Source organism: Leuciscus leuciscus (assembly GCF_965113295.1).
Source record: "Leuciscus leuciscus genome assembly, chromosome: 25".
NCBI classification, from domain to species: Eukaryota; Metazoa; Chordata; class Actinopteri; order Cypriniformes; family Leuciscidae; genus Leuciscus; species Leuciscus leuciscus.
In genome coordinates, this window is record NC_138724.1 from 101,366 (window position 1) to 114,425 (window position 13,060).

The following is a 13,060-nucleotide window of genomic DNA, read 5'->3' on the forward strand; positions in this document are numbered from 1 at the left end:
TCCATGTGAAAGGATCTTTTCCAAGGCTGGAGAGGTTTTGTCCAAGAAGAGGAATCGTCTAAACCCCAACACACTTGAAAAGACTCTGTTCCTCAATAAAAATCATATATATATATATATATAGTCTGGCGAGTAAACAAAAAAATTATATATAATGTTTGGAAAATGGCACAGCTTTTTAAGTATCTAAAAAAAAGTATCAAGCATTTTAAATATATTATGATAATCAAGTATTATTTAATTATGTAACTAGTAAGTAGAATTAAAACTTGTTAACCACGTATGAATGCATATTAGTCCTTTTAACTGAATTTAGGACTGGTGGTGGTGCTCCATAGACTCCAGGACAGTAACACGGCCATCTACGTCGGTAAGAGATTCTTCCACATCCTTTTTGATTTAATGATGATTTAAGCTCTGCAAGGATCTCCACTCTGAGCATGGCTACCTCAGATCTATTGCCGCCAAGGAGTTCTCTGATACCTCCCTGGTCCGAGACGGCACCATCCACGCTCTGCGAATCGCCAGCATCCGCAGTAATATCAACTGTTTTTTTAGTATTGTTTCACGGCATGTTGTATACTAAGGCTCGCAAATAATATTCTCAAACTACGTCACCAATAAGTGCTAAGTAAGCCATTAAATAATAGGAAATGCGCGGAGCAGAAAACTTTGTGACCTCTCATGCCGCCATCTTTTCACCACCCCGCTATTGTTCATCTTTGCCTAGTTTCCTACATGTTAACACAGCTTTGTGTACTATGGCTCTTTAGACAACATGTTAAATGCTCTTTTATTTGTCACTTTGGAAAAGCACATCTGTCTGCTGATAAATGTAAACAAGTCATGTTAAAACCATTTATTCACATAAAGCAATTTTGGTCATTATCTTTATCCCTTTAATAACAATATAATCTCTCTGTATATTATGAAACTTTCTTCTGTGCAACAGATATTTTGAGAATTGTCTCAGTTGTTTTGTGTTCATACAATGGAAGTCAGTGGGGCTCAGTGTTGTTTGGTTATCAACGTTCTTAAAAAATATCTTCTTCCGTGTTCTTAAAAATGTGTTCTTAAAAATATCTTCTTCCGTGTTCTTAAAAATATCTTCTTCCGTCTTGTGCAGAAGTCAGTCAGTCATGCAAGTTTGACATGAGGATGGATAAATGATTAAATAATTGTCACGTGTGGGTGAACTGTCCCTTTAAAGAATGAGGAAAACTTTGTTGTGCCTCAACTTAACCATTTCAGGGTATTTTTGGCTGTAACTTCCTGTAACATTATTTGTTCTTCAGACTTTCCTCTTCAAATTCAAAGTTATCAGCTGCATGAAATTGACCCGCATTTGGTTTAATAGGTACAACTCAGCGTAGTGCTTTACAAAAAATCAATCCTAAATTTAACTGGGAGCCAGTGTAAAGACCTGAGGACTGGTGTGATATGTTCATGTGTTCTGGTTCTGCTCAGTGTTTTGTATGAGCTGCAACTGTCTTATGGTGTTTTTGGGAAGGCCAGTGAGGAGTCCATTACAATAATCCACCCTGCTGGTGATGAAAGCATGAACAAGTTTCTCTAAGTCTTGTCTGGAAACAAAGCATCTAATTCTTGCAATATTTTTCAGATGATAGTATGCTGATTTAGTTATTGCTTTGACATGACTACTGAAACTAAGGTCTGACTCTAGTGTCACATCAAGATTCCTGACTTGATTTTTAGTTGTTAGACCCCTAGAGTGAAGGTATGCGTTCACCTTGAGAACTTCATCTTTGTTTCCAAATGCAATGACTTCAGTTTTGTCTTTGTTTAACTGAAGAAAGTTTTGACACATCCAACTGTTGACTTCATCGATGCATTGGCACAGGGAGTCAATGGGGCTGTAATCGTTAGGCGATAGGGCTAAGTAGAGCTGTGTGTCGTCTGCATAGCTGTGGTAAGAGATTTGGTTCTTTCTCATTATTTGGCTCATTGGGAGCATATACAGGTTGAACAGGAGTGGCGCAAGAATTGAGCCTGGAAGGACTCCGCATGTCATGGATGTCCACTCAGACTTATGGTCTCCTATACTCACATAATAACCTCTCCCATCTAAGTATGACCTGAACCATTTTAGGACTATCCCAGAAAGCCCCACCCAGTTTTCCAGCCTGTCAAGAAGTATGTTATGATCGACAGTGTCAAATACAGAACTGAGGTCGAGTAGTACCAGCACTGATAATTTGCCTGAATCAGTATTTAAGCGAATATCGTTTATTATCTTTATGAGCGCTGTCTCTGTGCTGTGGTGCGGTCGGAAACCAGATTGAAAATTGTCAAAGTATCCATTCGAGCATAAGAATTTGTTCAGCTGATTGAAGACAACTTTTTCAATGATCTTGCCAATGAAAGGAAGATTTGAGATCGGTCTATAGCTGCTTAATATGGTCTTATCCAGATTGTTCTTTTTCAGGAGGGGCTTTACAACTGCAGTTTTCAGGGAGTTTGGAAAACTCCCAGAGAGAAGTGAGGCATTTACCACTTCTAGAAGATCTGCTTCTAAACTGTTTAACACACTTTTGAAAAATGATGTGGGAAGTGTGTCAAGAGAACAGGTTGATGTTTTAAGGTGCTGTACGGTTACTTCCAAAATTGTGCCATCAATTTCTTTGAAGTCAGACATAGTAACAACTTTCTCAGGTGGTTTAATTATCTGTCTAACCCCAGGGCAACTCACGGATGTGCTGATTACCTTTCTGATATTATTGATTTTCTCACAGAAGAAAGAAGCAAACTCACTGCACTTGTTGTCTGAGAGCATTTCACTGGGAATCTGTTTTGGCGGGTTTGTCAGTCTCTCTACAGTAGAATAATGTAAATAATGATTAGTAAAATGCGTGGAGCACCTTTTAACACAATACCCAGATATTCGAAAGAAGGGTAATTCCCAAATGATATTTGCTTACATTGATAGATATCTTTAAAAAGAGCAGCTAGACCCCCACCTCTCTTAACAGCTCTGCAGACACTCATAAAAGTAAAGTTAGGAGGGGCTGCTTCATTGAGGATTGTTGCACTGCTGCTGTCTTCTAGCCAGGTTTCATTTAGAAGCATAAAATCCAGATTGTTTGTGGTTATTAAGTCGTTGACTAGAAGTAATTTATTTTTAAGTGAGCGGATGTTAAAGAGTGCTAACTTAACAGACTTACTTTTCCCCACAGCAATATTAGTTTGACGTGTAATAGGCACCAGATTAGTTAGGTTTGCAGTACGGCTATTGAAGGCCTTAGACTTTCTATCTTGTAATAGAACAGCAATAGAGGAAGATACAGGCACACTGGGTTCCCACTTGTTCTGTAAACATTTGAGAAAGTTACTATTATCAAAACGGGGACCCGACACACATCACTGAGAGCTGGTATGACAAAAATTCAGACAGACTTCAGTCTTAAGGAACTTCTGTTGAGTTACAGTACGTTAATGTGTTCATGTAAAAACAAATGTAGATACATTTTTGTGGTACAATTGTAAAATGATGTTGTTGATACAATTTTCTTCATTTAGGTAAAGGAAAAATGGTCCGGCCTAAAGCTTGCGACCAAAAAATGTATTGCGGCCCTAAAACGCACCACCACACAGACTGGAGGAGGCCAGCAAGACCCTAGCCTTGTTCTGACTCCAACTGAAGAGAGCGTCTGCCTCAATCACGGGAATAAGTGGCAGAGGAGACACAGATGAACATGTTTCTATCCAGGAGAAAGGTTTAAAATATAATGCTTCAAATCTTGCATTGCAGGTGGCTTAAGTCAAGCATACAGTTTCATTTTTGTTTCACTTATTAATTCTTTTTCAGATCTGTCAGAGGTAAGTACCAGCGGTACTCAGCCCCCACAAACTAGCCTGGAGCCTGCCACACAAAGCCAGGCAACCTCGAGCTGTGAACCAGAGCGCGTGTCTTCCACCCTCCAAACTGTTCCAAGACCACGACCCTGGGTTCTGACAGCTGAGGTTCTGGGGAAACAAACTGAAATATGTCAGGCGATCACTGAAATCAATCGCTCAGTTCTAGCAATAAACGATACATTAAAACAGATAAATGAAAACCTGAAACGAACATCTTGCAAAAAATAATAATAATTAAAAAAAAAAACATTAAAGCATGTGTGTTGTGTTTTCATTACAATGCATAGGCAGCTTGTCAAACAAACAATTGCATTTTAGAAGTGATAAATTAGTTCTTGACGTCTTTGTAATGCCCTCATAGTGAAAGAGGGGAAAGGGAAGTGAAAGGGAAGTGGTGTGTGGACAATATGGTGACCCATACTCAGAATTTGTCCAGAAAAACCCTTTCGTGTCTTAGGGGCACATAAAGGTCCTCTAACAGAGCCATATCTGCTATTGCCGATGTTTGATGACAGTCATGTTTAAATAGGTTATATGCTAATTCTGTCATCTATCACCTTGCAAATAGGTAAACTTACCTATTGCTTGTAATTATATTGATTACTGTAGAGAAAATGTTTTACTTTTTAATTGTGCATTTTAATTGTTGTAAATTATCTCAGAAGCTGCCTAAAATGTCCTGAAAGTTTTTTTTTACACAAAAGCACCCATTCACTTTGTAATTTCAAACAATTAAATGATCATACAATTAGGCCTATTTAATAGAAAATAACTACTTTATTCATGTAATGAAAATAAGAAATCTCATCTAAATTAATTTTTACATTTGCTATATTAAACGAAAAATCCCCGCAATCTTTCTATTTGTCATCTTTCATTTCAGTTATCAAAAGGGTAAAAGCGTAAATGGACCGTAACCCTATATCAAAACTTGTGTACATGAGCTCAGACCTGACGTGAGATTTGATCGTAGCCTCTGCTCACATCCATATCGATAAAGTCCAAGTTTTGCGTAGAAATGAACATACGCCCAATTTTCAGTCGTATGTTCGTTTCATAAATGAAGCCCATGTTTCATTTTTTGTAGCACTTAGTTATGGTTTGTTTGTGTAAATTTTAATCTACAGAGGGTTTGTGTTCTGAGCATGTATGAATTATTTGGTGGCTTAATCATCTGAGAAGTCTGGTACTAGGAGAACTGACTTGCATCTACTGTTTAAAATCAATGCTGGATGTCAAACATCTCTTTTCTGGTTGAACTTCGCTTGAGAATCATCTTTGCATTCAAGTACTGTTATTTTTGCACTTCATGTTTCAAGAAAGACTGAGCAAGGTATATGGGTCTAAGTCAGTGATACTCAAATCTGGCTCGTGAGAAAGAGATGAAGAAACGGATTAGCATGCTCAGGTGTGTTTGATTAGGGTTAGAGCTAAAATCTGCAGGAAAGTGGTTCTCGCGAGCCAGATTTGAGTATCGCTGGTCTAAGTGATTACAAGCCAAGGACTATGTTGCCTGGAATGCTGGACTGGTTTTTATGCTCTGGTCCTAACTGTTGAACACTCAATTGTTTGTGTCATATTGAATATGCATGTTCTGGGTAATTATATTTAATACACTTGACTCATGAGTAAAATTGGTCTGTTTGGTCCCTCATTTCATGTGACACTTTCATACAAGACAAAGGTATAGGTGTTACAACTTGAAAGCGGTCTTTGACTCGACCATGCTTGGAGTTTCAAAGTTTCTTATTTGAGCATAAAATAATTTCTTTGTCAAGAACTCTTCTTTTCATGATTGTGTAACATGACTGTGCAATGCTATTCCTTGGAACTCTCTTACTTTAAAGAAGTGCCACTTTAACTCTTACGAGCTAAGTAAAATTGAAAATTGTGCAATTTGTCAGGTTACAACAGAACAGCAAAAAATACATAATCTGCTGTGGGCGTAAGGTTTCACAAGCAGATACTTTTAGTTCTCTGTTAGCAATATAAAGTTTTGAAGTCGCTTTTTGTGAATTACTGCACACACTGACTGCCAGTCACCTGTTGAACCAACTCTTAATAGGAAACATTTGTCTCCTGAACTCTATATACAACAGTTATTTTCTCTCAACTCTCCAGTAAGTATTTATTTGATATTCTTGATTATAGAGCTAGTGATATTTCATACATCTGCATGTAAAAGCAGCATAATGGACTGTTTCTTTATATTTTCTCTTTACTTTTACATCTTTACAGCTTAAGATACCATCACAGATTAACTAAAATGACAAAACTGCTTCTATACTTGATGCTAAGCTGGTTGGGTTTGTCAATTATAATGGTACCCGTATTTAAAAATTGATATTGCCAGAAGATAATCTGATGTTAAGACAATATAACAAACTATATGCTCTCCTCTGAACCAATCAGGCCAGAATTCCCAAGGACTAATTCACATACACTATACATAATATCTATTATGTATAGAGTACTAGTCCTGCCACAGAATGACAAAAAAAGTTCCAAGATTGAAAAGATTTGAATGAAAACAACCTTTCTGTGTTCTGCATACCTGTAAATATTACATGGTTTCTTTCTTTAAAAATTCAGATCTTCCCAACTCCCATTTAAAAACATGGGGAACGAGACTTCACGCTCAAATACCCACGTGGCCAACGCAACCGGGAAGCATCTTCGGATTTTCTATGAAGTGGATAAAATGAGGCTGGAAGAAATGGTGATAAAAGTGGGGGCAGAGACTGGAGGTACAGAATCAAAAATTTCCGGCGACATGAAGATGGTTTTTAAACCAGACAGCCGAATCCGTTACATTCACCTGCCAAAGAACGAGACATGTAACTTTGCCGGGGAAGGCACCATCTATGCCTCTGTCCTTGTGGAAGATGAAAATGACAACAAAAACTGCGTTGATGTCGTCTGCCTCAATTTCCATATCCCCAGCGACCGGTCTTTCATCGTGACTGCCAATGATAGCATCAAATTGCAGAAGTATGGTGCAAACATTTGGGTTGACGAAGATGGACATAACCATCACCCTTAACTTTCCTCTTCATCCTCCTCCATTATCATGTAGAGTTCTAAATTTGATAAGCCGATAAGATGCCATTTTGGTGAGGTTAATTGAAATATTAATAGTTTAGATCAGTGGTTCTCAGCCTTTGTGACTTCAAGGCCCCCCCATTGACCAAGACAAAATTTCAAAAGATTGGCAAAAGGCCTCCTCGCCCGAAACTAGACAGGTCAGATTAAAATAATTCATCATGGATAATTTTTGATTCTAGAAATTCAGAAAGAGTTAGCATTTAATTAAGTAGAATTATTTTAATATTTCTTATTTTAAATTAATTTTATGTCACCTTGAGGCCACCTTGGAAGTGTGCTGAGGCCCCCTAGTGGGTACTAGTGCCCTGGTTGAGAACCACTGGTTTAGGTAACAAAATCTTTGTTTTTGACAACAATGTATGTAAGATTTTGTTTTTTTGTAATAATGTTAAAATATATCTGGTATTACTTTAAGGATTTTATTTTATATATGTGCTTTGAAATATTACAAGCAACGGGAACCCTTAAAATGTTAGCTGTAAACACAATATCATCATTGTTAGAAACATATGGTGAATATTTCTTCTAATGGAAACATCTTGTTCACAAAACTCTGGAAATTAAATTTTAAACTTAAAGCTACCACATTTCTTATGCAAAAAAATTATGGGACACTTCATTTTTAAGAAATTAACTGATTTTTGCAAGGATTTATAAGCAAAGCAATACAAAATTCAAAGCACCTAACATTCAGGTTATTGATTTTCACACTTTACATGTTGGGAGATATTATCAGGAGACACAGGGTTAGCTTTCACTGTTATGCTGATGATACTCAGCTCTATATTTCTTTCTATATTTCCAGTGAAACACACCAAATTGAGAAAATAACGGAATGCATAGTCGATATAAAAAATTAGATGACAAGTAACTTCTTACTGCTATATTCAGAAAAAAAACTGGTGTTAATTATCGGACCTAGAACACTATATAACACTTGACGGCTGCTCTGTCGATTCTTCATCATCAGTCAGGAACCTAGGTGTGCTATTTGATAGCAATCTTTCATTTGAAAGCCATGTCTCTAGCATCTGTAAAACATTTTTCCATCTCAAAAACATATCTAAATTGCGACCTGTGCTTTCAACATCAAATGCAGAAATATTTATTCATGCGTTTATGACCATATTAGCCCGATTCTGTCAACACTGCATTGGCTCCCTATCAAACATCGTATAGATTTTAAAATCCTGTTAATTACTTATTAGGCCCTGAATGGTTTAGCTCCTCAGTGCTTGAGTGAGCTCTTGTCACATTATAGTCCATCGCGGCCGCTGCGTTCCCAAAACTCTGGCCATTTGATAATACCTAGAATATCAAAATCAACTGCGGGAGGTAGTTCCTTTTCCTATATAGCGCCCAAACTCTGGAACAATCTACCTAACACTGTTCGGGAGGCAGACACACTCTGTCAGTTTAAATCTAGATTAAAAACCCATCTCTTTAACCTGGTGTACACATAACACACTAATACACTTCTAATATTCAAATCCGTTAAAGGACTGTTAGGCTGCATTAACCCTCTGGGGACCAAGCTGTTTTTGGGGTCCTTGAGATGTTCTGACATGCCTTGATATTTGTGCTTTTTTCAGTTATTTATAAACATGTTAATGGCAAAGGTGTAAATTCACTCTATATAGCACAAACAGGGCTACCATAATATGCGAGCAACGTGTATGTAGATGTTTGTATTTTTAAGAGAATAATGTTTATGCGTGGTTATTGGAAAAAAATAAAATGAAAGTTGCTGATTTAAGAACACAAAACACATATTAAATATGTGTCAACAAGACTTTTGACTAATTTATGTTGTCCCTTTAAGTTCTAGCTTCAAAATTATGTGAAAATCATCCTACATAATTGTTCACATAAAACACTACATTGATTTAAACATTGTAAAACAGTTTTTTTGTCAGAAGAGGTTTATGCGTGGGAGTGGTAATGGGCCATCAATATTAATGAGATTCAGACCAGGGGTGTGACATAGACGCTCCCTCAAGTGCTAATGGGCCATCGAGTGAGGCAGCCTGAACAAAGAATGAGGAGATTCAAATGTTTTGTTTTTCAATCTGTTTTATTGTAATTTTGTAAAAACAAAAGTAAAGGCAGGTATCTCACAGTAAATGCTTATGCCCCGTTGATGCGGGCTCTAAGCAAATCAAATGTGACCAAAATAAATAATCAGTCGGCTATAAACAAAGCAATTGTGAGCGATAAATAAACAAAAGTAAAAGGCAGGTATCTCTAAACATGTTCTAAACATATCATTTAGGCTACACATACAAATACAAATTTCCTAACCAAGGGGTGTAGCATATGTACACAAAAAAAACAAAACAAAACATTTTTGACGTTGAAATGGTACGAGGTATTAAATTCATGGTATAGATATGCACTTTCATTAGATCGTGTTGAATATAGGTAGATATCAAATGTCAATACTCTGGATGGCAAGTCCACCCAGTATAATATGTAAGCTCATGTTTTGAATAGCTTGTCAACTAATGCAAGTAGGAATAAATACTTACTCATCCGAAATTCTATCCACGGCTGCATCAAGTCGCTCTTCAAAATACAAACGGTCGTCATCAGAGTAGTCGCGCTCCTCTTCTGATGAAAATCTGGACTCTTCGTCGCTAGTATCCAGGACGAACTGAAGGGCTTCCGCACCGGTGTACCGTGTCATCTTCCCAACGCGCAGGTGACAAAATGATGAAACTTGAAGCGTTTAATGCATTTGCTTGGGGGCATTTACCTGTTTTGCATAGAGGGCTTAGCACATTGTCTTGTGAATAGCGCGCTCCGTGAGTAGGCGTGAACGAATTAAAGTCAATGAGCTCGTAATTAGCTCGACTGGAATCGCTCTCTTTTTATACAGATTACAGAAGCTGATAATATTTGTTTTTTATATAAATGACTTCATTTAACAGATGCGATCTCAAGCTTTATGCCCGTGGGTCTGTTTGCCTGTTTGACTGAATTTTCGCGGAGTTATAGATCATTTTCGAACGCGTTTCAAATGGGAGTTTTCTGACAGACAGAAGGCAGACATCGCATCATGTTAAAGTTTCTTTATTTGTCAAAAAGCAAAACACTTTATTTTTATTGTGAGTATCCTGAAAAAAAAATAGAAACTGAACAGGATCGATTGATGTATAACACGAAAATTAAAGATCAAAATTAACAGAGCATTTTGTGTTTATTTTTCATTGCTAAAAAAAAAAACGAGCAAAACGCGCCGGCGCGTTTTTGGTCCCCAGAGGGTTAACTAGGTCAACCGGAATCGGGGACACTCCCAATAATATATGTACTCGTTACATCGTAAGAAGAATGGCATCTACGCTAATATTGGTCTGTTTCTATTCTGTTTCTCAGTCTGTGTCCAGATCAGATGGTGGATCGGCTCCGGGAGATGATTTATGGGGCCCTGATAGTCAGCGGAGTCCGGACACCTGGATGAGCCCCAGGGACATATCCCCAGTGAAGACCTCTACTTAAAATACAATAAACTTAAAATAAAACATAACTACAAATATAATAAAATACTGAACTACATAATACTATTATTGTTAAAATTGCGACAAAAAATTGAAATATAATACATTTGTACTTTTAAAAGTTAAAACAATACGTAAACAATAAGCAATGATATCCTGGCCAGCGGAGAACTGCCCCCCGACTGAGCCTGGTTTCTCCCAAGTTGTTTTTTTCTCTATTCCGTCTCAGAGGGAGTTTTGGTTCCTTGCCGCTATCGCCTCTGGCTTGCTCAGTTGGTGACACTTAACTTCCAGCGATTATCTTCAATTTGATTTCACAGATACTAATTAAACTAAACCGAGCTAGACAATGACATCTCTGAATTCAATAATGAAATGTCTTTAACTGAAAATTGAGTGTTTAATCTTATTATTATACATTACTGACACTCTATCCTGCAATATGATACTGCTAAGTGCTTTGACACAATCTGTATTGTTAAAAGCGCTATATGAATAAAGGTGACTTGACGAATATGCAGTTTCTGTTATGTATTGACGTAAACACACAATGACATCACAATATCACTTAGCAACTTGTTGCAACAAATCAACCTGCATTATGCAGAAAACAACACTCTGAATACCATAGGAAAAATTATAATACATCAACCTCAACAATGACAATTGAACAGTGTGTGTTTAATAATGGGTAATTTATAACCAAAAATTCTTCATTGTAATATCCAAGACAAAAATTACTTCAATTTTCAAAAAGTACAGGAAGTTTAAAACTTGTTCACACTTTTAACATAATTACATTTAACAATTACATGAGTGTGTAATGATGACCGAGAACACCACACATAGAACATAGATTTTACCAAGCCAGTAGTTGCACTCAATGAGACAAAGATGTCTTCTCAGGGAATGTTTGGTGAGGTTTCCCTTGTACCTGTGTGTGTTTTCTTTGTATGTGCACCATGTGCTGGGTGTGGGCGCCTGATTGTGGATGGATAAAGTATCGTCGGTGGTTCACCTGATAATGAATGTAATGCTGCTGCACGGTGCTGTATGCCCTCCAGCACTCACTTAGAATTTGACTCCCAGATCTTACATTCTTTCGTAAGATGTGTAGCAGATGCCTTCTTGAGCGGTGTTTGACCAACTTCAATATTGGTCTTCGATGTGTGGCACCCACCTCCAGCATTCCAAGACCAACAAATTTTTCCTTTGCCGTGTTCTCCCAAATCGTCCACGGTTGTACTACACACAGTCGAATCAAAATGATAGAATGTTATTATTCATTACTTAAATATCTTTAATATCTTTTATCTTGATTGTAATCTCAACAGCATCTGCCATTCAATGTTGTACCTTTCTTTTGTGGTGAAATTAGCTTTTATCAATGACAACAAAAGCATGTCTTCCACAAATTCGCATCTTTTTTCTTCTCTCAAGTCTTTTAATTGCAGTGACACAGCAGTGGGGAAGAGTATCATACACGCTTGTAATTTATGAACTACTTCCAGCAGCCCCTTCCTCAATCAATTTGACACGTCTTCTCCTGAGACCTTGAGCAAAACTGACAATTCAAAATGTTGTTAAACCATATACGAGATAGTAACATCTTCAAGGGATAGTTCACCCAAAAATAAAAAAAATTCGGGAGGAGCAAACGACAGAAAGGCTTTTATTAAACAAAAATATCAAAATAAAAGTGTCCAAGGGGAAAAGTGTCCAAAGTAAACAGGGGAATCTGGTGTCCTCGCCGTGCTCCGGGGCGACGAACTGCGAGTAAATTATGACAGAATTCAGATTTTTGGGTGAACTATCCCTTTCACTCCATTAAACTTAGTTGTGTGTCCCAGGGCTATGAGATTCACTAAACTAAATTTATCTCAAATAGAAACAAGATTTTCACAAATGATAAAATAATACATTTAACTCAATATAGTAACACAAAATAAAAAAAAATAATAAAAAATGAATATAAAAAGTAAACCGACTTTTGCATTATCTTGACCCACTGTGACAGTTCCATGTGTGAACCCTCGAAGAGTGAACCCTTCCTACTCGATTTTGAAATTTCCCTATGGCATCTTCTTCTACATCTCCTGTGGAAAGATAAAACAAATTGTCAAAAACAAAACAAAACAACATTGCATAATGCTTAAAAAGTACATAAAGAATATAAATGCCCTGATGTTGCATTGATGTATGTTTATTTCAAAGTACAAGTGCAAATAATCATTTTTATGCTAATCAAGTTTGTGCTGCACCTCATTCAATAAAATGTCTAATAGGCCTATGTATCAAAAATCTACATCAACTCTATGTTTGAGAAATCAGTTGTGAAAAACTGAAAATCCAAGACATACAGTGTGTGTGTTACAGAAGAGTAGGGCTTTGTATGGGCAAGAATCTGGTGATACGATACGTATCACGATACAGGGGTTGCAATACGATATATTGCGATACATTACGATACTGTAAGCAAGGCGATATATTGCGATATTTCTTATTATATAAGAAATATATTATATTTCTATATATTATATATATTTTTTGGAAAGCAGTCATTAAGTCGAAATGTTTTGAGA

General features: G+C 37.0%; 1 long non-coding RNA gene across 1 annotated transcript in view; it reads left to right on the forward strand.

The window, feature by feature from the left end:
- The first annotated feature begins 5,834 nt into the window (after positions 1-5,834).
- Positions 5,835-13,060, forward strand: part of LOC309490610 — a 261,199-nt gene continuing 253,973 nt past the window's right edge. The window contains exons 1-2 of the long non-coding RNA XR_014202761.1: positions 5,835-5,996; positions 6,469-9,165. This is a non-coding gene — a long non-coding RNA (uncharacterized lncRNA). The remainder of the gene's footprint in view (positions 5,997-6,468; positions 9,166-13,060) is intronic.